The following is a 25,840-nucleotide window of genomic DNA, read 5'->3' as shown; positions in this document are numbered from 1 at the left end:
CACTATCCCATTTTACAAATGGGGAACTGATGCACAGAGATTGTGACCTATCCAAGATTACCGCAAGTCAGTAGAGGAATAGAAAATAAAATCCACGAGTCCTCCTAAGACTCCTGCTATAAACATGACAACTCCAGCCTCCTTTCCCAGCCCATGGAACAGATACAGCACAGTATAAGTGACAGCAATAGAACTTTCCCCTTGCTGCCCCAATGTGATTTATGGGAAAGACCTTTCAGAGTTCTATCCTAAGGTTAGATCAGTCTCCATTCCATTCATGGTGTGTCTGAGTTTGCCAGCTGTGAGGAGGATTTTTTTTTGTGAAGGCTTGAAAATAATTCACTCAATGTAGGGCTTCAAAAATGTGCACAGAGAAGCTAGTATCTGTAGAGAATTATTTTGCTTGTTAAAACGTAAACCAAATTTTTGGGAACGCCCTATTAAAAAACCCACCTCCTGCTGTGATTTGGCACATGTGGTCACAATCAGGCATTTTAATTCATAGCAATGATTCATCAGCCGGAGGGCTTTTTAGAAAGCTGGACTGTAAAATTAAGAAACAACCACCAAGCCTGAGGAGAAGAGTATACATTTTTAATTGTATATACTGGTGTGTGCTATAACAAGTAATGTTGAAGAAAGCATATTATGGCTCATTTCAAGGCATCATTTAAATTCTAGCAGCAATGTACAGTAACTACCAAATTGTAGGGGAAAAGGTTTTGGATTTAATTTAATCCTGCAATATGCAGCAAGGGATTAAATCCAAGGAGAATATAGTTCCCCTTCTTCTGTCTTTCACCAGTACTCCCCACTTCCTTCTGGGTAGTGAGGATGAAGACAAACCCTCCAGAAAGATCTGGAGTGGAAGCAGTAGGAGATGGTAATGCCTGGCTGGGGATTTCCTTTGGTTTCCAACTTCCCTATCAGAGAGTGGAGCAGCAGCAGTGACATGAGAGACAAAGCTGCCCAGCCAAGAGTCCTGTAGCTGCAGTCTCTTTTCTACAATAAGGTGACCCATCATCATCAGGGTTCTTCTCTCTTCGCTCTGACGGACAGACATATAAATAATGCATCAGTTTCTCTTGTAACCTCTTCATCTTCTGAAAAGCAGGAACTTGCATTGGCATTTTAATGTATTCCAGGGAAGCAATTTACCTCTTTAGAATTATGATGTGTAGACATGTGGTGGAGAACAATAGGAATGATTTGTCTCTGAGCTGCACACACTACATACACATGTATACACACTTTGAATCTTATGATAAACCAAAATAATCTGTCTGGAACTGTGTTTTCTAATCTATGGTAACTGCCAAATGTATAGTTTTATGGTATAATACCAATATCAGACTTAAACTTTTCACGTTATTAATACATCAGTTCAGAGGGTATTGATCTCATGAGATGGTAATTGCAGTGATTAGAAGAATCACATGGAGCCACAAAAGGCAATGCTATACTTTTGGAATGGCTTATAATTTGACTAGCAAATGTGAGGTTTCCTTGGGGACATCAAATTTATTCAACTAGCTGTGGATCACATGTAGCCCACCTTGGGTTCAGAGTAAATCAGAATTTGTATACTCTCTTCTCATTTCAGGAACTGTAGGATTAAATTATTATAGATTTGATGGCTCTCAAGCTCTCACAATAACATTTATGAGACAGTATTGGTCAAACATGGCTGAAGATCTGCTTCCATGCATTCTTCCATGCAGAAGCAGCCCTGTCCTTAAAATTGGAGTCAAAACTTTGGATGGACACTATATCAACTAAGTGACAATGATACATTTAAACCATCTGTAGATCTTCTGGAACAGTCTGGCCTGCCCCGCTCCAGAGCATGGAAATATCTCCTGTTAAAGCACTGAGAACATGTCCACACTAGAGAGAAGATCGACCAGACAATTGAACACTGGGGCAAGCCCCAAATTGGCAACTGGTACTCCTCCTTCTGCAAGGGAAGCCAACGGGAGTGTGTGCTCCCATCAGCCTTCTGCAATGCGGATGCAGCGGCAGATCAGTTTTAGATAAGCTGACTCCAGCTATTCATTTTGTGTAGCTAGAGTGGCATACCTTAAGATGACCTAACTGGTCTAGTGTAGACAAGTCATTAGTTGCTAATTTATTTGGATTGGCTGCATTGGGAGCTCTGGAACCTCCAGAACTTTTACAATTTTGGAGGAGCATCCTTGACCAGCAGTATTCTCCTATGACTTTATTGCCCAAAAAAATCAGCCAAAGACTGATAATTTGAGAGTTGCTTGGAATAGAAATTTGGGGGATACACAAGAATCTTTTACCCAATGGAGTACAACTGTATATATGATTAAGGTTTTTTTAAACATTAAACCTGAGACTAAGGCTTATTCACCTAAAGATACTTTAAATATACTTATGCCCACATAGGATAATGGTCATAGACTTCATAAATGCTAGTGGCTGTTGGAAATATAACTCTCTTGGTGCTACCTTGCTTAAGGTTTCTGAGTGCCCCTGTATCAATAATTTCTGGTATGAAGCAGGCAGAAAAAACCAATCTGATATTGAATGCTAAATTGGAGCCCTCCTCTTTAAGTTTCATTCTTGGATATATTTGGAGATTGCCTGGTCACAAGGCAGTGTGGTTCCAATATGCAGTCTTGGCCACACACAAAAATTAATCCTGTGAAAATGGAAAAGTCATTTCCCACCAAACACTGATGTCTGGTTCCGTGATATGGCTGACCTTGCAGCGAGGGAATGACTGGCATTCTGCAGAAAGAGAATGCCCTCAAAATTCAAAGAAATTGTGACTTTTTAGAGGCCCGTGATTAATGTAAAGCCTGAAGATTGGCATGTTCCTTTCTCTCCCCTTCCTTTATACTAAACTTTATTTTTTGTGTACAGGCACTCCCCAAGTTACAAACATCCGACTTACCAACATCCTCACATACAAATAAAAGCTCACCTACAGCCTCATGGAGAAGGCAAGAGCCACAGATAGTGGCTAACAGTACAAGTGCTGGAGGAGCAGGGGGCAGTCATGTAGTCAGTCTGGAGAGAAGCGGCACTTTGAAGGGGAAACCTTTCTTTTTTCCAACTGCACAGCTACTCCTGATCCTTTGGAGTCTTCCAATCCACACTCACATCTCTTGATGCATGTTGGTGAGTGGCAGCTGGGTGCAGGCCAAAGAGGGGGGTGGCTAGGGGATGTGACTGGCCTCAGGAGCCAGCGCAGAGCCCATAGAGGAAGGGGTAGCAACCGGGGGATGCCCAGAAATCCCCTTCAGAATCTCCACCTATCTTCTCATTCTCCTCTAATTAAACCTGCCTTTCCTCAAGCACTAGCCTTCAAGGTTAAATACAAAAACTATTTCTAATATTTTTCATTGCAAATATGCAGTATTTCAGCTGCATTATTGGTTAAATAGTCTTTAGTGGGCTAGCATGGGAACTTAACTACTATTATAACATTATTCTTTCTATGGGAAAATACTTTCTGAGTTCCAAACAATCAACTTACAAATGAACTTTTGGAACACAACCCATTTGTAAATTGGGGACTTCCTGTATTATGATGAATCTTGTATTTTGGCACACGTATTTGGAAATTAATAATTATAAATAAATATAAAGTGTAATTTAATAGCAGACTATCTTTTCCGCTAGTGAACTTTATTCTTCCTTCTGTTTATTTAAACTTGACGTTCATAGAATGTTTTAATCTTATCTCCTTTGCTCCCTGATAATATCATTTCTCATGTATCTGTGTACTTAGTATGTATTTCTGCAATTTATGCATTTTGAAGTCTGTATGAACAGTGGTTATTAATTAGATTTACTCTGTTCCAGCCCATTTTTTAAAAAAATTGTGATTCAAATTACTGAAATTCACAGCATTAATCTGAGCCATATTTTGGATTGTAGTGGACCTATTCTTGATTTACATCAGAGTGAGAGATCAGACTCAGGCCTCTGGCCAGACTCAGGTCATAAGCTTTTACACTCTTCTGCCAATATACTTTGATCTTGATCTGACACTCTCATAATGCATCCTCAGTAAAACTGCTAACAACTGAATCAGTTTTCTTTAACTACAGTATACATTAGGGCTACGTCTAGACTACATCCCTTTTTCGGAAAAGGGATGTAAATTAGACGTATCGCAATTGCTAATGAAGCGGGGATTTAAATCTCTTGAAATAAGGGATAAGGGATCTTTCGGAAAAGGCTTTATTTTTCGAAAGATCGGCATCTAGACTGGCGTTTTTCTCCGGCAAAACTCCGTGCCAAAAAAAAGCGGCAGCCATTTTTATGCTAATGAAGCGGGGGAGATTTAAATCCCCGCTTCATTAGCAATTACGATACGTCTAATTTACATCCCTTTTCCGAAAAAGGGATGTAGTCTAGACGTAGCCTAGATGTGCACAGGAAAAAATATAATTAAAAGGCTTGCATAGCAAATACTGCATGAAGCTTTATAACAGGGTGGACTGTCCTCCTAAATTACCAGATCCAGCTTTGAAAGGGTCATCTGATTCTTAAAAAGGGCTGAGAGCTCAGTGGAAGAGGACACTTACACCCAACAAGGTTGCTGATATTGGATGGGAGGGAAGGATGTAAGGAGAAAAAATTGCTGCAGCCTGCTTTGGGCAGGAAAATAACTTGACTTGAAAGGGCATGAAGGAAAGGCTTGGACAGACAATGGACATGGCCTCAAGTCCTTCCTGGACTAGGGTGGGTCACAGGCCAGCAGCCTACACACATACACAGAGCACAATATTATGAGAGCACCTAACTTAATTGTACTAAATATATTCTTTGTCTTAGTGTGCTACACAATCTGGGACAGTTCTGAACATTTAGTCAAGCTATAGTCTGAAAGATCCCAATGAAACAACCAACAGGCACACACCACCCCTACCCAACAGCTGTGTGATGAAGGGAGGAGAATTGGCTAAAACAGCAGAAAAGGAATTAATCTAAGTGCCAGTGGTAGAAAGTGCATTTGCCTTTCCCGGGGGGAGGTATAGCTTAGTGGTTGGAGCATTGGCCTACTAAAGCCAGCATTGTGAGTTCAATCCTTGCAGAGGCCACTTGAGGCAAATATTTGTCAGGGATGGTACTTGGTCTTGCTGTGAAAGCAGGAGACTGGACTCCATGACCTTGTCCATTCTAGGAGATAGGCAATCTCCATTAATTTAAATTTGTGCTAATCAGAAACTCCCCGTTTCTCTCCCTGACTTGTGAGACTTCCCCCTCCTCTACTTTAATTGCTGCATGAGTGTGATCTTTGCCTTTGTAGTAAATACACACAAAACATCTGAAGTGTATGTAAAAACTAGGATTATGGGTAGAGGTTATTAGTGACTCATTTTGACACTATATTGATGCTGACTTACCACAATGTCTCCTTGATCCTGATTTTAGACTCTGTAACACAAGTAATAAATACATAAGGAACATAAATCATAGCTTGTACCTGCACTATTGAACAGGATAATGGCTTTTGGATCCCCACCAGTGCTGGAAAGGTGAAAAGGACTCCATATCCTATTATCAAACCATTGAACGATCCAGACCCTATAACATTCATATAAGATTTTTATGACGTGTCTTACAGTGATGAGAGTTAATACGAACCTCAATGACAGTATTAGATATGGGAAGACAGTGGGGGAGGCGCTGCAGAAGCTGCATACACAGAAACATGGGAGGGCCAAATTCTGGTGGAAACCCATATGATTGTAATAAGAATAGCAGAGGTTCTAACCTATGTAGTGGACCTCTAATGCAAGCAGCTTCATTCTTTGCAAACCTGAATTTTCAAGGGTCATAAACATTAGCCTGAACAGAGTGAATTTTAAAGCCAACACCTTCTCTTTGGCATTTTTCATGTATTAAGTGTGTTCATCACCTGTTGAATTAGTGCTGTCAGTTTTCATTCCTTAAATGCCCAATCTTTCAATGGGAATTAAGGTTGCATGAAAGTCACTATCTTAGCTGACAGAGCAGAGACTAAACCAGCAACCTCTAAAAGTATCAGTTCTTTAAAAGTATCTAAAAGTATCAGTTGCTACAGCTTGAACTAAAAACCAACAGGCTAAGTGGAGCTGTAAGCATAGTAGGGTGACCATATTGTCCTATGCCAAACATGGGACACCTGGTAAAAATGCTCTGATTGAAGTGAGTTCAATGGCAATCAATCAGAACTATGCAGTTTAAATGTTCAAACTTGCATTAAGTTGACTGAGCCCCCATTAAAAAGACATATTGCACTATTGTCTATATATATTTTTTTAACATGTGTCTGTCTGTGAGTCTGTTTGTTCAAGAACTCCTCCTAAACGGTAAGAGCTGGGACCACCAGATTTGGTATGCAGCTTCTCCTCTCCTAAGTTAAAGCAAGGTCATAGTTTGGTTGTGCCAGGAAAAGGGGATGTGCCTACAATGTGTTTGTTTTCCACAACATGAAAGGGGGGGGGGGTGATTGGCGGAGAGATATACTGTGGAGTGATCCCTGGGGACAGCCACACCAGCAAGACAGTGGACGGCTGGGGCTGGAGCTCACCATCTTCCTGGGCAATGGACTGGGAAAATGGCCCTATTGCTCCAAACCCTTAGTCCCTGACCCTCAGCCCTTGTACCACAACCAAGGCCATACAGTTCTGCCCCAGCTCCCACACCAGGGAACACTGGGGTGGCCAGATACACCAGCCTGGTCCTGATTCCTGCAGGAGGAGAGGCCAGGGAAACTGGGAATCCTGACCTGGTCCTGGCCCTGTACTCCCAGACCTGCCTGGGCACTGGAAACCATTGCTTGGCCCTGCCCCCCCATGCTAGAGACACCAGGAGTGCTAGGAACCATGGTCTGGCCTGTACTACCCCAGGAGACACTGTGGGGAACATGTGACAGGATATTATTGGTTTTGCATTTGTCTGTTCATCAAAAAGATGATTCTCATCTATCAACCTTAGGTTGGGAATTGTTGTGTTGCAAAGGCAAGACTGCTTGGTACATTATCTCACACCAGCATGCTTCTCAACAGGATCCATTCAAGCTTTTCTGTGCACTCAAAGACAGGTTTCCAGTGTTCCAAGTACTTCAGAGATGTTGAAAAAACATTCTTTACTGCATTGTAAAATTTCTATTCCTTAATTTCCCCACCCTCAACCAAAGACTGCAGCAGGGTCTGTGTGTGTGACAAATCGGAGCCTCATGCTAAACTATTTTGAAGGGTATGAATGTGCAGTGCAACTTTTGTCACCTATGAGTCATTTCTCTCGATAGCCTCTAAAATCTTTGGCAAGGTGGCTGCTAGCTTACTGGCCAAAGGAAGCCCCAGTTTTGTGCAAGGGTCACTGAAGACTTTCTTGAACAGTGCTGGGCATGTGTTTTGACAGAGAAAATATGCCTTGTGCCCATCAAAAATCAACAATATTCTGTCTAGCACTGGTCCAAGGGAAAGAAATCGTGTGCTGCCATTCTCTATCAATTTAAAATTCTCAAGATCAACAAATTGGGAGAAGTCTTTCAGTTCTTCAACAGGAATGGTGTAAATGTGAAAGTATTCATAAACTTTCACATTAAAGGACTCCAAAACAACTGGAAGACTGACAGCTGTTGTTTGCAGCAGTTATGAGCAATGTGAGCACCACAACCAAAACCAAAGATTCTTCCCTTACTTTGACTTGCAGTTTTCACCATATGTTGTTTTTCCCAGCATGTTTAGCACCACCAGAATTTGTACTGGTATTCTCTGCACACAGCCCAACAAACTTTTTCACTAAGAGAATGTCTACACAGCAGGACTAAAGTCTAATTAAGCTACACAACTCCAGCCACATCAATTGCATAGATTAAGCTGAAATAGCTTAATTTGGCCTTTGGCGCTGTCTATACCGCAGGAAGTCAAAGGAAGAACACTCTTCCTTCGACTTCTCTTACTCCTCATGAAATGAGGATTACTGTGAGTAGGAGTAAAAAGTCCTCCAGTGCGACATTATTTCAAAATAAAGGCTTGTAGTATAGATGTGCACTATGTTATTTCAGAATAACATTAGTTATTCTGCTTCTGTGTAGATGTATCCTAAGAGAATGGTTCTCAATCAATTGATACAGAAATAATCCTCACTGCTTGTCAGATATTTCACATTGTAGAAAAGAAAACGTAATAATATTTGTGTTTACCCCATCAGAGGGAGCACTAGGGACTGTCTGTGGCCCAGGGTTAGCTCAGGGGGCAGGGAGGAGGTAACCAGGGGGTGTGATGTCCTGGAGAAGCTCAGGACTGTGTGCAGCTCGGGAGGGTACCTCAGGGTGCATAGAAGGAGTATCTACAGGCTGTGTGCCAGGAGGGCTTTGTGGTTCTCCTGTTCCTTGAGGGCTCTGCCAGACATGGAGCCAGGCCCCTCACCCCTGCAGCTCTTTTCATCTGTGTGAGTAAAGGGGGCTGGTTGCTGAGAGGCAGTTTCAATCTCTTGCACCAGCATCAGTGGCAGGAGAGGAGGGAACAGCACTACTGCCTGAGCCATGGCACCAGCCAGAAGAACATCTGTTCCACCCTGCCCGGCTCCAGCTTCCTGCCTCCAAACTGGCCAGGGGATGGGAAGAGAGGAATAGTGAGTCTGTCCCTGGGGCTGCCCTGCACTTGCACTGAAGTTTACTGGGGAGGGGTGCAAACATCCCCAGTGCTGCCCAGTTCTGCCAAGGGCTCAGGGGCTTCTGCTGCATAGGGAGCAATGGGAATACAGGATTCAGTCCTGGCACTCCCATATTCAGCTTTGTTCATGGGGGGATAGGGACTTCAGCCCCTCAGCTCCTATTTTCAGCCCTGCAGGGTTGCCAGGGCTTGTGGCTTCAGCCCTTGTGGTAGGGGGCATGTGAGGGATTGGGGCTGCTGCCCAGGGGGGAGAGGTGTGCTGAGGATCAGGTTTTCAGCCTATGTGGTACTGGAAATTCAGAGAGTGCCCCACAGGGCTTCAGCTCAAGGTGCTGGGAATTCAGTATGGGAGGGACCACCAGGGATCAAGATTTCAAGCCCCACAGTGGGTGCCGGGGAAAGGGCTGGCACACACCCCTCACTCAACCCAATACTCTTACCCTTCTATCACATACAGGCTGCCTCTCTTCCTACCGGCCTCTGAACCCTGCTTGAGAGCACCACCTGCTGGCCACCACCTGTCGCATTCACCTGCCAGTCACAAACAGGAGGCTGCTGTGGCTAGGCTGATGATGACTGATCAGAAAGGGGAGCGCTGCAGCTGAACATACGGAACAATTCACCCTTAAAAAAAAAAGTCAGGACAGCTGTAAGAGGGCCAAAATATGGGACTGTCCAGTTAAAAATGGGATGGATGGTCATCCTATGTAAGAGGCTCATGTCCTTTGCTGTCCAAGTCCAGAGGAGGACCTGTAACAGACTCACCTTTGGGTTATGGATACTTGGCACTCTGAAGGATCAGACCTCAGTTTTTTGCCTTTTGAGCAATAAGGGTAGCTGTGCCATATATTCCCCCTCCCATTATCACCTTTGTATTTCACACCTAAACCATGCATTTGTATACAAAGGCCCATATCAGGCCTGGGGAGTGATTTCTCTCTCACCCAGCAAGCATAATTATTACCATTGGGTATGAAATCATCTGCTGCTAATATGAACTATTACAACGTTGATTTTTAGGGTTTACTTTGTTTTGTTTCTTTTTCAGAGGCACCATGATGGCTGGAAAGATACACTAGAATAAAAAGGGGGTGTGTTCTAGGAAACCAATAATATGTCTTCTGTAGTACCAATAGCATATTGTGTGTGAATTGTGGGCAGTCTAAGAATACGTAATACAGGACAGGTTGGACCTCCCTGGGACGGCACCCTGGGGACCTGACCGGTTCTGGATGAGGGATTTTGCCAGACCGGGGAAGTCATTTGTGGACCCCTGGCCCTCCCAGCTGGTTCCCCACCTCCTGCTGGCCCTGCTGACCCCACTGGGCAGCCATTGCTGCCATGGCTCCAGGACCCATCCTGCAGCCGTGCCCACCTGCGGGGGCTCTGGAACCCACAGGGCAGCCGTATGTGCCACACTGGGGCTCTAGGACCTGCACGGCAGCTGCGTGCTGGGGCTTTGGGTCCCACAGGGCAGCCACACGTGCCGCAGCTCCCTGCCCCACCAAGCTACCGTGGCTCTCAGCCCCACTGGGTAGCCCCGCTACCACATGCTCGGTGGCCTTACCATCAGCTCGCTACAGGCAGCTCACTTCCCTGCCAGCCCCGTAGGGATCAGTGCTGCTGGCACTCCACCGGGACTCTCTGGTCCTGCAACATCCATGCCGGACCATGGATGTTACCAGACTAGAGAATCCCATTTAAGAGAGTTTAATCCTATGATATATTGCAATAATAATTAATCTGATTTATTTTTTACTTTATGTAATGGAAAACCATCTCTTGACCTTTGTAGAATAATTAATCCATATCCCATTTGAACATTGCCCCTGCTTAGGCAACTAATGAACGTAAGTTCACTTATTTGGATGTATCAAGGACCAAACTGTGTCTTCCTGGTTGAGTATTAGCTTCATTATCTTACAATTTAACAGGCATTTGTGATTAGCACCATGCATGCAGTTGATGATCAAATGATCAACCAACTGCTGGTATTGGGAGCCTAGAGCCCCAGTGTGGCCTTGATCCTCCAGTTGATAGTATGCACATAAGTGCAGCAATCTCTTTGCCAGTTGCAGGATTTGGGCCTTTGTGATCTATTTGTTATTGGCCTTTCGGAACACATAGCCTGTCTTTAAAGTTAGTCACAAAAAAAATCTATTAAGTGAACCATCTAACAAATATATTTTAGCTTGTTATTTGACACATGATCTTATGTTTATATTGTTTGTGCAGCAGTGCATGAAATATTAAAATTAAAAGGCTTAGGGACTGCTGAGAGAAAAGAGAACAAAACAACTTGAGACTTCAAAAAAAATCATCAATATGTAGTATATTTACATACTGGAATCAGAAAGAGCTTGATTATGCAAGTTAGAGATTCTGGGGTATTTTTGATTCATGATAAAACTATGACAGATATGTAGAGAAAGAGCAAGGCTTGTCAGAGCTTAAAATATGAAAGGTTTGTATTCTTAGAAATCTCCATTATGCAAATATGGGGCTATTCACATGGATTTTACTAGACCATGGCTGTAACAAAGCCTTAGAAACATTCTGTTGTATACTCATGATAATTTGGGGGCATGTTTAATATAAAATGCTGAATAATAATGACTTTTTCTTCATTATAATGATTTCCACTATATCATCTTGAACACAAGAACAAGCTTAAATTCCCACTGCATCTAATTTATTATTACTGCTGTAGATATTGTTTTGTGTCAGAGTGCATAAAATATTTCTAGAAACATATTGCAAAAAAACCTACAGGGGGAAATAGTAAAATATAGCTGGTTTTACAAGTTATTGAATTTTTATATTATATCAGCATGTTAGCTCTGGAGTGAAGCTGTTTAGGAAAACATGATGGAAGTTTTCATTAGCAAAGGTTTTCACAAGTACATTTTTTTACATTCTTTGTACTTTTTATGAAGAGCAAATATGTTAAGATAAGCTTGATATAGGGGTAGAATATTGTGGAGAACACCAGTAGTTGTGACAAATTCTTTCACATTGTAATTACAAGCACATAGACCACATAATGGTGAATGAGTTTGGAACTGTTGAAATCAATGGAAATTAGGAGCCTAAATACTCTTGGGATCTGGCCCTAAATCTTTATACTTTGGCAATGAGATCAGAGTCTAGACATTTTGAAATGTAAGAACAAGATGAAAAATAAACTGGATAATTCAGCTGCAGAGACTGTGATTTAGCTCAGCAGTAGAAACAACTAGCTTTTAGTAGAATTTGATAGTGCTAGATTATATCATGAGGCAATGAGGTAGAATATCATCAGCCTCTCCACCATGGAGGGTGACCCTGATGCTGGTGGCAAAGGAGGAAGTGGGTGTCTCCTTGCCATATCTCAGCAGGATCTCTCTTTTGTGGTACTTTCAGGTGGAGCCATTGGCAGGAAAGGGGTAGAATGCCAGTCTGCTGCATTACACCCCATGAATACCCACTTAGATATCTGCTCAGGAATTAATGCTGCACTAACTCTACACAGCTGGCTAGGGAATCGGCCAATATAGAGTTATACTATCAGGACAGGAAAGGCAGAGCCAATAGAACAGCAAGGACCCTAGTTCTTACACAGATGCTTCATATCTGAGAACTGGGGTTTGCCTTCTGTGTAGATTTTTTGACTCCTCAAGGTAGGAGGCTTTGTGGCTCTTACTGTCTTTACTTCCCTAAAACTCCCTTCCACCTGAGGGACTTAATTACCTGAGATCTTGGCACGGTTCACCTTATTCTTTTGATCCTCTTTTCTTCTTCTTTTCTTTTTTTCTGGAGGGGGGGAGGGGGCTTATTTCCTCAGATACATCCAGTATCCTGAAATAGCATTTTCCTCATCTTGACAGCGCGCCTGTTATTTCAAAATGTAATCAACATGACAGGCACAATATTCCAACATCCCAGTAAATCTCATTCCATGAGGATTAAGGGACTTGTCGGAATAGTGGCCTATTGTAGACAGCATCAAATTTCAAAACAGACTATCTTGAAATAAGCTCAAAATAAGGTATGCAATTTGCATAACTCAAATTGTGTAGCTTATTTTGAGCTAGTGCTGCAGTGTAGATACACCCTCATGGAGTTACCCAGCTAACAAAGAGCCTCATTCTGTAATTGAATTGGAATGGATAGGACATGTGGAGCCCAATTCACTTCAGTAATGGGAGTGTCTTCTCAGATGGGCCAAGGTGCAGGATCAATGCTTAGATGCTAATATGAAAACCTACCTTCATAGTATGTGAGTCCCTACTGCACATTTCTCTGTTAGAGGGGATCATATAGCTGACAAATATGCATAAACTGTTTTTTAATAAAAAAGTACAAAACCAGAATTAAAGCAAAGAAGCCTCTCTAGTTTTCTTGCTTGTTTGTGAAAAGGAAAATAATGCTTAGTAAGAATTCCAAATTTCACATATATTTACTTAACCTTTGACTTAAAATAGGGAATTTAGATACTTTAGAAAGGCTCTAATTTGTAATATAAGGCACACTGCAGCACCTTTAACCAATATGCAAAACAAAAAATCAAGCAAACACTGAAATAGGATTTACTGTCCATTGCTTTCTCCAAAAATCATTACACACATGATCCCATTCATTCCCATGGTTAGCACACATACAAAACTTGGAGATAAAAACATAAGTGAATGTTGAATTAGAACTAAATTCATAGCTAAATCTGTTAAAATAATTTTCTTTATACGATTTTCTCATTCTGATTCAGGTAAGTAGATGGGTCCAAGTTACAGAGCTATATCAAGACAAATATTTTGAACTGTGTAACATAATGAAAAGTAAATTTAAAAACACCTTAAAGTCTGTAAGTCTCTTATTCCATGTCTGAATCAATTTACTTGCATTCCTATGACCTGATTCTGGTCTGGATTTACACCAATGAAACCTGGACTAACTCCATTCACAAAAATAGAGTTACATTAACATACAACTGGTGTGAGATCCAAATCAAGCACTTTCCTTACTACTTAGAACTGTGGTATGCACAGCTATTTGCCCTCTTATGTTATGTAACTTTTACCAGCTACAACATATTTTAAGATAACCAAACAAGAAATGTATATTAGTTCTTAGAAATTTAGTTTCAAACAACAGTTAGCTAAGTAAGGCAGAAAATTAAATCTACATATATAGACTGGCCCCATAAGAATTGTACAATGAATATGATGCTTTGTCTAATTCTACTTTTGTTACTGGCTTTAGACACTTTTGACAAAAGGTTCTGCTCAGTAATACTACAGTCTTGTTAATGATTAGTCTTTAAACCTGGTACTTTACCCTACCCATGAAATATTATGTAATATGTTGATCATGCTGTTTTTTAATTTCTCCTTCACTGGAGAATCATTGTTAAAAAGACCCACTGTATCCCAGGAGAATCAGGAAATTAAACTTTATTGTCTTTTGACTTTCCTGATAAATTGATACAGCCATACACCATCTGACTACCATCTAAAAGGAAGCACAGCATGAAAAAAGGCACTGCCAAAGTGCCACTGATTAATTATCCAATAAGATGAGAAGCTCTGTGTACACGGGCATTAATGCATGCTTAAAATGCCTTTTGAGGTAAAAATGTCATGAAATTGTTATAGAATCCAATCCTCCAAACATTTACTAATATTGAACATAGAGTTGCCACCTTTGCAGTACAAACAATGAGGTCATCTGGGATGATCCTCAGCCCATAAAACTGGATAGCTGACAGGCATCTTTAGAGATTTCTCAGCACTCTGACCTTAAAAAAGGATGATATTGAAAATATCTGGGCAAGTGGCTGGCACTCCTAGCTGGACTGCTCACAGTAGCAGGCCCTGTGCTCTGTAGCAGTTATTGTTTGTCAATCTGGGCCTTTAATACAGACTGTTATTTCTGATATTTTTTAAATAAAAAACTTAAACAGAATTTACTTTACCCTAAGGAATTAGCAAGTTTCCACGTGTAGAAACTGCCTCTTATTTTTAAAGAACATTAAAAGGGATACTGAAATTTGTTATGAGGCTTACAGGAGCGGTCAACAAAGGCTTCCCTTGTCAACCGATCTGCGTCTAGACTGCCGCACTGTGCCAGATCAGCTGATTGTCGGCCCAGCGCAACGGCCATTTTTATTTTAATGAAGCGGTGTTATTTAAATCCCTGCTTCATTGACTATGTCGAGTAAACTACTTTACATGGCTCCATCGACGGAGCCATGTAGTCTGGACACACCTTCTTTGTGCTCTGGTTGCCCTGCTTTTGGACACCACAGCACTCTCTGCTATGGGGCTGGAGCTGCCTCCAAGCAGTCCTCAGTTCTTGCAGCTTTTGCTGAAAGTTATACAGCACTTTTTGCATGCAGACTCCCAGGCTCTGCAGTAACCCAATCCCCAGCCCTTCTGGGAGACCCTCCTTGGATCTCTGTGGGTGCGGCTCCTGCAGCTGGATCCTGTCCACCCTCCCCTGGACAGTGGGCCCTGCCACCTCTGGCATCTGAACACCAGTGCAGACTGGTGGGACCGGATTCTTTTGGAGCAGTGGGGAGACCAGCAATGGCTTCAGAACTTTAGAATGAGGAAAGACACCTTCATGGAGTTCTGTGAGTGGCCCGCCCCTGCTCTCAGGCAACAGAACACTCACTTGAAGTGCGTCGCCATAGCCCTCTGGAAGCTCTCCATGCCGGACAGCTACCGATCCATGGGGAACAAGTTCAGCATGGGGAAATCTACTGTCAGGGCCCTGATCATGCAGGTATGGTATTCTTGGGCTATTGTCCCAGGAGAGGGGGTGGACTGCAGGAATGGGAAAGGGCGGGTGGGAGTGGTGCAAGCCCCCTCCCATCTGGTCCCCCAACTACCTAGCATCTCTTTACAACAGCCACAAGAGATATTTTTCAGTGGTCCTGCAGACCATGACTGACCACCAGGGCCAGTTCACCAACATATATGTCAGGTGATCAGGGAAGGCACACGGCACACGTGTATTTAGGAACTCTGGAATGTTCCATAAGCTGCACGCTGGAACTTTCTTCCCTGACCGCACCATCAGGGTTGGGGGATGTGGAGATGCCTGTCTGCCTGGTGGGGGATGCAGCCTATCCCCTCCAGCCTTGGCTCATGAAGCCATACACCAGCCATCTCAACCCCTCTTATGAACGGTACAATGCCAGGCTCAGCAGTGCCCGCATGATCGTAGAGGGTGCCTTCAGCCATTTGAAGGTGTGCTTCAGATGCCTCCTCACCCATCTGGACCTTGGGGAGGTCACCATGTGGTGGCTGCATGTTGTATATAGCACAATGTGGCTATGTCTAGACTACATGGCTCCATCGAGGTTTACCGGAGCGGTCGACAGAGGCTTCCCTTGTCGACTGCGGCACGTCTAGACTGCCCCGCTGTGCCGGATCAGCTGATCATCGGCACAGCACGGCAGCCATGTTTATTTTAACAAAGCAGGGATTATTTAAATCCCCGCTTCTTTGCCTATGCTGAATAAACTATTTTACATGGCTCTGTTGACAGAGCCATGTAGTCTAGACATAGCTTCTGTGTGAGAGGAAGGGGGAGGCATTCCTGCCAGGGTAGGGAGTGGCGGCTAACCACATTGACAGGGCCTATGAACAGCCACATGCTTCTGCCATCCAGCAGGCCCATCAGGGGGCCGTGTGCATCCTGAGGCCCTGAGGGAGAGCTTTTCCCCGGGGGACCAGTGACACTCTCTCGTGGTCTGCCCCACTAGGGGCTTCTGCTTCATCCCTCACTGTCTTTCCTCCAGTAGCCCCTCCCTTCTCCCTTTTCCTAGTGATAAAATAAACGACACGTTGTTTTTGAAAAACTAAAAACTCTGTATTTTTTTGGTTGGGGTCAAAGACACTGGGGAGAAACTGGAGAAAGAACCTGAGAGAGGGGAGGAGAGAGGGAAAAGTTGAGGGGGGGGGAGATGGAAACCTTGGAGGAGGGATCTGGAAGGGGGAAGAGGGGTGAAGAGAGACTCAGGGCTGAGGCTGGGAGTGGCGCCTGGCTCTGTTGATCCCACTGCCGTAGGTGCAGGGGCCTCGTCGTCCACGAGGATGGGGAAGATGTTGAGGGAGAAGTGGGAGTGGGAGTGGGAGAAGGAGCAACAGCAGGAGTGGGAGCAGGAGCAGGCATCACGCTCACTATGAGGGAGTGCACATCCATGCACAGGGAGAGGCCCTGCACCAGCCAGGTCTCATGACGCAGCTGGATATCCTCCTAGAGCCTGCGGTCGATGGTCTGCTCCAGGGATTGGAAAGCTGCCAGATGCTGCCTCTGGAACTCATCCATGGGTCGGTGCCACCTGCGGATGCCTCGGGTCCAGGAGGCTGTCCCGGGTGGTGTTGACTGTCCCCCTTCTCGACGCTGGTCTGAATGTGGAGAATAGAGAGAGATGGTCAGTCATCCCAGAGGACACTGTGCCTGAAGCCTTGTCCTCATCTGTGAGCCAAGAGCAACAATTCTCAGCATAATCAAAGGAGATGTGCTTGGAGCAAGGCCATGTGCGCTATGGCCAGTGAGCCCAGATGTCCCCGGGAGTGGGTGCTGCCCCAAGAGTGTGGACATGCTCATGTGCTGTGTGCAGGACTGCTGAGTGTGTATGTGTGCGTGTGTATTTCCCCAGCCTTCTTCTAGAGCTGGCTTGTGGAAGAAGGGTGTCCCGCCCAGAAGGGAGTCCCACCCCGAGGTCAGGAGTATGGCAGGCCTCTCCAGACACCATGTGGCCAATAGCACAAGGGTCCTCTGTGGCACCCTCCTGGGGCTATGTGGCCAGGAGCGGCACAACACATGCTCCCATGTGCACAGGCTGCTGCGTGATCCCCAGGCAGCAAGGGCCAAATGAGGAGTGCCCAGCTACCCCCCGCTACCCATCCTCTCCACCCCCTGTGTGAAAGGAAAGTGATGCCACTCACATGATGTTCCTTCCCCAGATTCAGATGATGCCTGGAACATGTCCACAGGGAGGGGTTCTGGCTCCTGGGTCAGCTGGGTGTTGATGCCGGCCTCATCTGGCTCCTGCTCCTGCTCCTGCTCCTGCTCCTCCTCCACCTCCTCATCTCTTTCCCCTCACCCCTGTGAGGATGACGACAGGTGTCTCAAACCCAGAGTCTATAACCAGGGGGACTGTCCCATGCCCCAGGATGCAGTCCAAATCCTTGAAATAAGAACAGGTGTGGGGTCTGCCCCAGAGCAAGCGTTGCCCTCTCTGTCCTTGGCATATGCCTGGCAGAACTCTTTCACCTTCATCTGCACCTGCTCTTGGGTATGGATGTGCCTGTTGTTGGCCAGGCTGTCAGCCATCTGGCCATAGATGTCCGCATTCCTTCATCTGGTGCAGAGATCCTGGAGGTTGTTCCTGTCACCCCAAAGCTCAATAAGGTCCAGAATCTTCGCATCAGACGAGGAAGGCATGCGTCTTTTGTGACCATTAGCAGGCTCCTGGGAGCTATCTGACTGCTCCCTGGCAGCAGTGGAACACTGGGTAGGAGCAGCAGACTGGCTCATTTTAGGGGCCAAGTGAGTTTGTGGACAGAATGGCCAGCAGAGCATCCTGGGAAGGGCTGGAGGCCCCCTATTTGGAAAAAGCAGCTTTTCCCTGCGAAATATCTATTTTGGAATAGGCATTATTCTTCATAGAATGAGGTTTACAGAAGCTGGAATAAGCCGTCTGTTATTTTGAAATAGTGGAATTGCTGTGTAGACGCTCACAAAGTGAATTCAGAATAACGGCCATTATTCCGAAATAACTTTGCTGTGTAGACACACCCTAAGTGACCTCAGATAAGTTGTCCTTAGTCTTCTGCTAATGCATCAGTAAAATGGGAATCTACTACTTATCTACTTCATCATAGGGATATTGTGAGTCTGGAGTAAATAATGTCTCTAAAATGCTTCATGGAAATTAGATGAATTTTTACGATTCTAGAAATCTCATAGCAGGAGAAAAGCATATTCCTAATATTTCTCTTATTTTACAAGATAAGGCAGGAAGTGTGGAGCAGAAATGCATTGCTTAGAAGGATGCAGGAGACTTCTGCAGCTATTATGTGCTGCCAAACTTTTAGTAAAGGGTTCCCTTAAAAGCTTTCCATTTCATTTAACAATATGTCTCCCATAGCAGAAGAGAAAGGGGGCTACATGTCAAGCTGAAATAAACTGACCCATCTGATTGCACTTCTTCCACAGATGTTGATTTCTCCCTATGAACTTAAGTGGAATCTAGGAACTTGGGGCTCCTTTGTGTTGGAATAGAATTCTCCCCCAAATAAAAAATATTCCTCAATATTTTCTAATTTGAACTGGCACTGCTTAGCATATTCAAAAACTTTTAAAATATAAGCTAGACATTTCATTTGCAAATATATTATCATTCAGATATAAGAAATTTAGAAAACAGTCATCAGAGGAAAAATAGAGTTGACAACCTCTGCTGACTTATCATAAACATTACACAGTTACCTGGGTGAATAATAAACAGAGTATATTTTATGGTTAATCCACACACACAAGCCAAATTAAGGTCATGCAGGATTACTTTCTTGATGAATAGATTTCCCTTTAATTAGATGTTCTAGAGATAAAGCATTAGAGATCTCACTCTATTAACACTCTGTTGAGAAGGCAGACATAAAAAACAAAACCAAAAAACATGAGATGAGGGAGATTTATGTAGTCTTTTCTTTCTCCACAGTAAAATGGTTTCCCAGAGTTTGCCAGCTAGTGCATCCTGGGCAATTCAGCAGAGAGGGCGTGTCAGGAAATAAGAGAAGGTTCACAGATAGCTTGGATGCAAACATACAAATATTTTCTCCAAGGGTTCAACTTCTATTAGGAATTCTGAGATGACCAAACTAATATTAACTAGTCTAACTTGGTCCCAGGCTTGACAGATCTTGCACTGGTATGACTATGTCAGTTAGTTAGGGATATGAGAGAGCTATTTTACACTAATAAAGTTATACCAATACAAACTGTAATGTGGATACAATTATACCTGTGTAAAGGTGTCTTGTACTGGGAACAAGCTATATTACTAGAATTTCATTTATAACAAAAAAACTCCGCATCCATGTTACATTTATCCAGAACATCTTAGTTCAGTTCCTCCCACAGCCTGATGAGAAAGTATTTGAACAGCAAATTTCCTATTTCAGAGGAGAGTGCTCTAGTCACTGGTCTGTGGAAAAGTACCAGATGGGTTTCTTACAGAGGTCAAAGTAAGCTGGTGCACGCCCATGTGCTGTTCCGGCAAAAAGGAGCTGGCCAACTGGGGAGCTTGGCTGCAGGAGGCATAGTGAGCTCCCAGCCCAGCTCCTGGGGCTCCCCTGCAGGCTGCTACACTAAGCAGCAGGCAGCCAAGCAAGTTAAAGGTGTTGGCTGGCGGGCATGCCCCCCCATTGATCTGGGACTGCCCCAATTGCAAGGCTCTCACATTATAGAGCAGTGGTCCCCAACCATTTGAGGTTGCTGGGTGCCAGAGGGCGTGGCCGTTCACCCGCCGGGCGCCAGAGGGCAGGGACACTTGCGCACCCGGGGGCGGGGCCCCCACCATAGCCATATGCCCGTGGGCGGGGTCCCCCCATAGCCGCGTGCCCGGGGCCGACGCTCCCCCCTCCAAGCGCTGCACGCCCGGGGCCGGCGCTTCCCCCCCACACAAGCGCCACGCGCCCGGGGCCAGCGCCCCCTCCAAGCGCCGCGCGCCTGGGGCCAGGCCAGCCCTGAGCACTTGTCGGGCGCACACAAATGCCCCCACAGGCGCCATGGCACCCAAATTCATACCAGGACACTGCTTTCCTTTCCTTTCCTGTCACAGTCAGGGAGTGAAGGGAAATTGAACAGTTTGCTTCATTCCTCTCACTCTGGCTGGGGAGGGCAGGGAGCAGAGGAGCTATGCACTTTCCTCTTGCTCCCTGACAGTGACAGAAAGGAGAAGAGCAAGCAGCGTCCTGGTATAAATCCCCTTCTGTCCCCCAATTTCCCCCCCCCCCATCCTTTTACACACACACACACACACACACACACACACACACACACACACACACACACACACACACACCACCCTCAACCTTCTGCCTTGAACCCCCTGCACTCCACCCCACACTTAAATTTCTTATAGGTACTTTTGTACCACAACCCCTCCCCAACCTCCTGCCCTGAGGATCCCCCTGGGGGGTTGCTATAGAATAGTACTTGTAAGAAAGTCAAATTACATTTACCCCTGTCTTCTCATTCTCTTGTTAAAGTTGTTTCACTTTAATTAATGAATAACTGGTCTGGAGAGAGTGATTTGCTCTATAGCTTAGTGGTTAAGACATTCACCTTGTCCACATCTGGCAGAAGGGGAAATGAATTGGCATCTCCTACTTCCCAAGGGTATGTCTACACTACCCCGCTAGTTCGAACTAGCGGGTAATGTATGCATACCGAACTTGCTAATGAAGCCCGGGATTTGAATTTCCCGGGCTTCATTAGCATAAAGCTGGCGCCGCCATTTTTAAAAGCTGGCTAGTGCGAACCCCGTGTCGCGCGGCTATACGCAGCACGGGCTAGATAGTTCGAACTAGCTAGCTATTCTGAACTATCTCTACGCCTCGTGATACGAGGTGTACAGATAGTTCGGAATGGCTACGTAGTTCAAGCTATCTAGCCCGTGCCGCGTGTAGCCGCGCGGCAAGGGGTTCGCACTAGCCGGCTTTTAAAAATGGCGGCGCCGGCTTTATGCTAATGAAGCCCGGGAAATTCAAATCCCGGGCTTCATTAGCAAGTTCGGTATGCATACATTACCCCGCTAGTTCGAACTAGCAGGGTAGTGTAGACATACCCCAAGTGAGTAGCCTAAACAGTGGGTTAGAGGCTATGAGGTTTTCCTTTCCTTTCCCTCCACTTAGGCTATGTCTACCTTGGCGCAATCTTGTGCCAGAGATGTGCAAATGAGACTAAGCGTGGAATATTGCTGAGCCTCATTTGCATACCTAATGAACTGCTATTTTTGCAGAAGAAGCTCGTGCGCTAGAAGGAGCTGTCTACACTGCCCTTTCTTGCGCAAGAAAAACCCTCTTGTGCAATGTCGCTATGCTGATTATTTTCAGGAATAACAGCATTGTGCAAGAGGGTTTTTCTTGCCAAGAAAGGGCAGTGTAGACAGCTCCTTCTAGTGCAAGAGCCTCTTCCGTAAAATGGTGGCTCATTAGGTATGCAAATGAGTCTCGGCAATATTCCACGCTTAGCCTCATTTGCAGGGCTCAACAAATAATACAATCTACTGCGAGTAGATTGCAACCCGGAAGAGCTGGGTTCAGGCAATTTGCGCATGCGCAGAACGATCTGCGCATGTGCAGATCGCTGGACAGCACGGCTGGTGAGCAGGGCTCACCGTGGGTTGGCAAGCCCTGCTCATTTGCATACTTCTGGCACAACAACCCGCCAGTGTAGACGTAGCCTTACTGTGGAATTAGGCATCCACTGAGCACACCTATCAGATGAAGCAACATAGGCAGAAGAGCAACTATTTTCTAAGGTTTGGGCAGCTAAATTCCTAAAGGCAGCATTCACATACCCAAAGGCAGAAACATCAATGTTAAGGGACCTTTTACAATAAAAATATAGGTGGCAAGTGAGTTTAGGCATGTACTGATTAAGGCAGAGATTTGTGGATCACAGTAGCACCTAAAATTGATTGTTAAGATGCCTAAATCCCTTTGTGAATCTGGTCTCAGAAGACCAAACATTCCAACAGATTGGGCTTCTTATCAGTCATTTAAAATTAATATATCAAATTAATATAACTACAAGAATACATTTACATATATTGTCTCATATGCAAATGTATTGTTCAGAATATCAGTGGGAGTTGAGAATATCTGGGAATCACTGAAGATATTTTAGTAAGTTCAACTAAAACCATTTAAATTCCACTTTGGAAAGAGACATGTTTCCTTCACTTTTTCCTTGGAATCTTTATTACAATCCTATTTGAGAATTTACAGACAAACTAAGCCACAACTACTTTTTAAAATAGTCTAAGTCAAAATTTAAGCAGAGCAAAATGAGTTAGAGAAACAAATCTGGAATCTTTTGATTGTTGAGGGAAAAGCATAACAAACCAGAGACTCATTTCACTATATTCATTTGCAATACTAAACCACAGATACACATTCTTTCTGCATTTGTAATGCTTTTTCCCCGAGATTACACTCTTGAGTATACTGAACAGTGTGGGGTACTTCTCATACCATATGATTGGCATGAACATTGGTTCTGAATGAGTTTGGAGGTGAAATTTGTTGGCCAAAGCATTGGAAAATCTGATTTAAGAGCTGACAGACTGGTTCTATTTACTCTGAAACAAACAAACAAAATTATTCTTTTTTAATTATCTGATTTTACTTGGCCTTTTATCTGTTTTTGTCTAGTTTAATGATGTTTTGTGTTTTAAAATGTGCAGTACCTCAGTAGGGGGCACTTTAAAAATAAAATCATCATCATCATTATTATTATTATTATTATTATTTCAACATGTGCTAAGGAAATTACTACTTCTGGAAATCTTCCAATATATTTTGATGTGACATGAAGAGATTAAAAATATGTCAAAATAACTCTTGTTGCATCTTTCCAACTCAGTGAATTCAAAGTGGAAATAAATGTATTTAATAGTCACGTCAACTTTTCCTAAAAGTTTGTGCTTTAGTTGCCTGTACTACACTATTTTGCACGGTAATGTGTTTGTTTCCAGATTGTTCTAAGATGTGTACATTTTGGTTTTGTAATGATAAAATATATGAATTAAAATGGTCTGCAGAAGGAAAACATGTTATTTTTGGACCCAATCTTACAAGTCTTCTGCATGTTGCAATCCATAGTAGTTCCTTGTGCAAAGGGTTGTAGAACCAGCCTTCGTTTAACTTAATGGTTGTGGTGGTGTTTAACCATGAAAACATGAACTTTTTCCAGATCCAATTCCTGCTAAATTTAAGGAAATCCTTCACACAGCTTACCATTCTAAACCCTTTTCTGAACTATTTCCTCATGTTCTTACCACTATTGATATAATCACATACACACATTGTGACATTCCTTTATGTCAATTTCCTTTTTTTTTGTTTGTTTGTTTTTTTTGGTTATGCCTACACTTAACTATACTATTGAATTGCTTTATTATGTAGTTTCCATCATGGGTCACATACACCATGATTAAAACCTGGGTAGAGGTATGTGTGAGGAAAATAAAGAGACACTTATGACACAGCTCAGCAAAGTTCACCCCCATGTCTGAAACTACAGTGTATGATCCTGATGTGATTTGTGTCTGGAGGTGGGCCCCAAAGATCCAGCTTTACTGTATACAGCTGACTGCCCAGTCCCCATCAATTCCTGTGCATTGCCCTCCCTCCCCCCATGCTACTGGTTCCACTGCTAGAGAATCTTCTGCAGCAGCAGAGACAGGGACCCTGATTCATGCCTAAAGGCATAAATCAATTTCAAATCATACTTTACAAGTACAGTCACTGTGGCCCAGATCCACAAAAGGATTTAGGCACCTAACTCCACTTGAGGCACCTAAATTAAAAATTTAGACACCACAGACTCAAAATCCTGCTTGGTTGCTGCTTAACTCAGTTCATGCCTAAGATTGCTCATTGCTAAATTTTTGCTATCAAAGTTTGCTTGGTGCCTAAGTTTCTGCCATTGGGCATGCACAATGCCTTATGCTCTAGCCATCTGAGCAAAGCCATCCCATCCATAGGATGGTTCAGGGCCGCTGGCCCAAACCCGATGCTTTGGGGCCCCTTTGGCGGCCACTTCAACTGTCCAATGGACGGATCCCAAGGAAGCCAGGGGATTGATTACCTGCAGGGCGGGGCTTGGTGGGGGGTGACAGCAGGAGACAGCCCTACACCCCCTGGCACTCACCGCAGCAATGGGAGCTGAAGCAGCCCAGTAACCTGCTCCGCTCCAACCTGGCCTCTTCCAGCCCGCTGTGCTTGGCTTTACCGTGGCAGCGGGAAGCAGAATGCCCCAGCCCCAGGGCGCTGCACTTCGTGCTGCCATGGAGAAGAGGAACACAGTGGACTGGGAGAGGGGGAAACAGAACAGGCTGCTGGGCCACTCCAGCTCCTGCCATTGCTGTGAGCGCGGAATTGGGACCAACCCCTGCTGCCATCCTGCACCTGGGGCAGGAGGGGGGTGAAATAGGAGCAGAGCTTGGGGAAGAGATGGAGCAGGGACAGGCAGAGGTGGAGCAGGGCTGCGGACCCCTACCTCCCCCAGAGATGGCCCTACATCTTGGTGAATATGTAACTGTGAAAATGTATAACTACTAGCAGATATAAGTTGTGTTGTTTGGCTCTTTACATGAAGGGGATTTTTAAATAAATGAAAATTGTACATGCTTTATTTCAATTATTGTATTTTTGAAAATGAAGGAAAATGAAGGGTGGAGTGAAGGTTCAGGGGTAAGGAGAGGCAGGCGATGGGTGGCTTAAGGCAGAGAGTTGGGAAGCGTCCGGGAGCTCAATGCAAAGGGTGGAAGCTTCAGGGAAGGGGGAAAGAAGTGGGGGTGTATAAGTCAGGGCATGTGAGAGGTGCAGGACTCAAGGCTGGGAGCTGGGAGATAGGGGAGCTTACCGGGACAGCCCATGGCTGCAAGGGTCACATTGTTCCCCTTTCAGCAGCCTCCCATGGCCTGCAGGCTATGGATGGGCGGGGAAGGGTCAAGGCTCTGGGGGCTGCCCCCACATGGCCTGTAGGCAGTCTGGAGAAGGGCCATGCCCTGAGGGCTGCCCCCTTTTCCAGCAGGTCTTCCCGTGGCTTGCAGGCTATCTGGGGGTGGGTGCATGGCTCTGGGGGCTGACCCTTCCTCTAGCACCTCCGCCTGCAGCCTGTAGGTTCTCCACGGGGCAGGGCGGGCTCCAAGTTTGTGGCAGGGAGACTCCTTTCTTGGTCTGGTAGCAGGCAAGTTGGCAGAGCCCCAGCCCTGCTAGCTGTTCTCTTTGTGCTGCAGTTGCCCCCAGTGGCCACTCTCAGTATCATATCCCTCCTCTCTGTGCCCCTCCCTTTCCATGTTATGGATAACAGTCCCATTCCTGGCATCTCCATTTTCTAGGCATATCCAAACCCTGACCTTGGTTTAACTTAGGGTAAGAGGAAGCTGCCCACCAAACATGGTG

At 44.6% G+C, this 25,840-nt stretch overlaps 1 long non-coding RNA gene across 1 annotated transcript; it reads right to left on the bottom strand.

Annotated features, from left to right (window-relative positions):
* Positions 1-599: 599 nt before the first annotated feature.
* On the bottom strand, positions 600-13,796 carry LOC112543561 (uncharacterized). Its single transcript, XR_003086789.2, has 3 exons — positions 13,479-13,796; positions 5,388-5,418; positions 600-1,048 (listed from the first exon to the last, which is right to left on the bottom strand). It is a non-coding gene; the product is annotated as an uncharacterized LOC112543561 (long non-coding RNA).
* Positions 13,797-25,840: the final 12,044 nt, after the last annotated feature.

This window comes from Pelodiscus sinensis, chromosome 8, assembly GCF_049634645.1.
Source record: "Pelodiscus sinensis isolate JC-2024 chromosome 8, ASM4963464v1, whole genome shotgun sequence".
NCBI lineage: Eukaryota > Metazoa > Chordata > Testudines > Trionychidae > Pelodiscus > Pelodiscus sinensis.
This window is presented reverse-complemented; position numbering and strand designations above follow the sequence as displayed.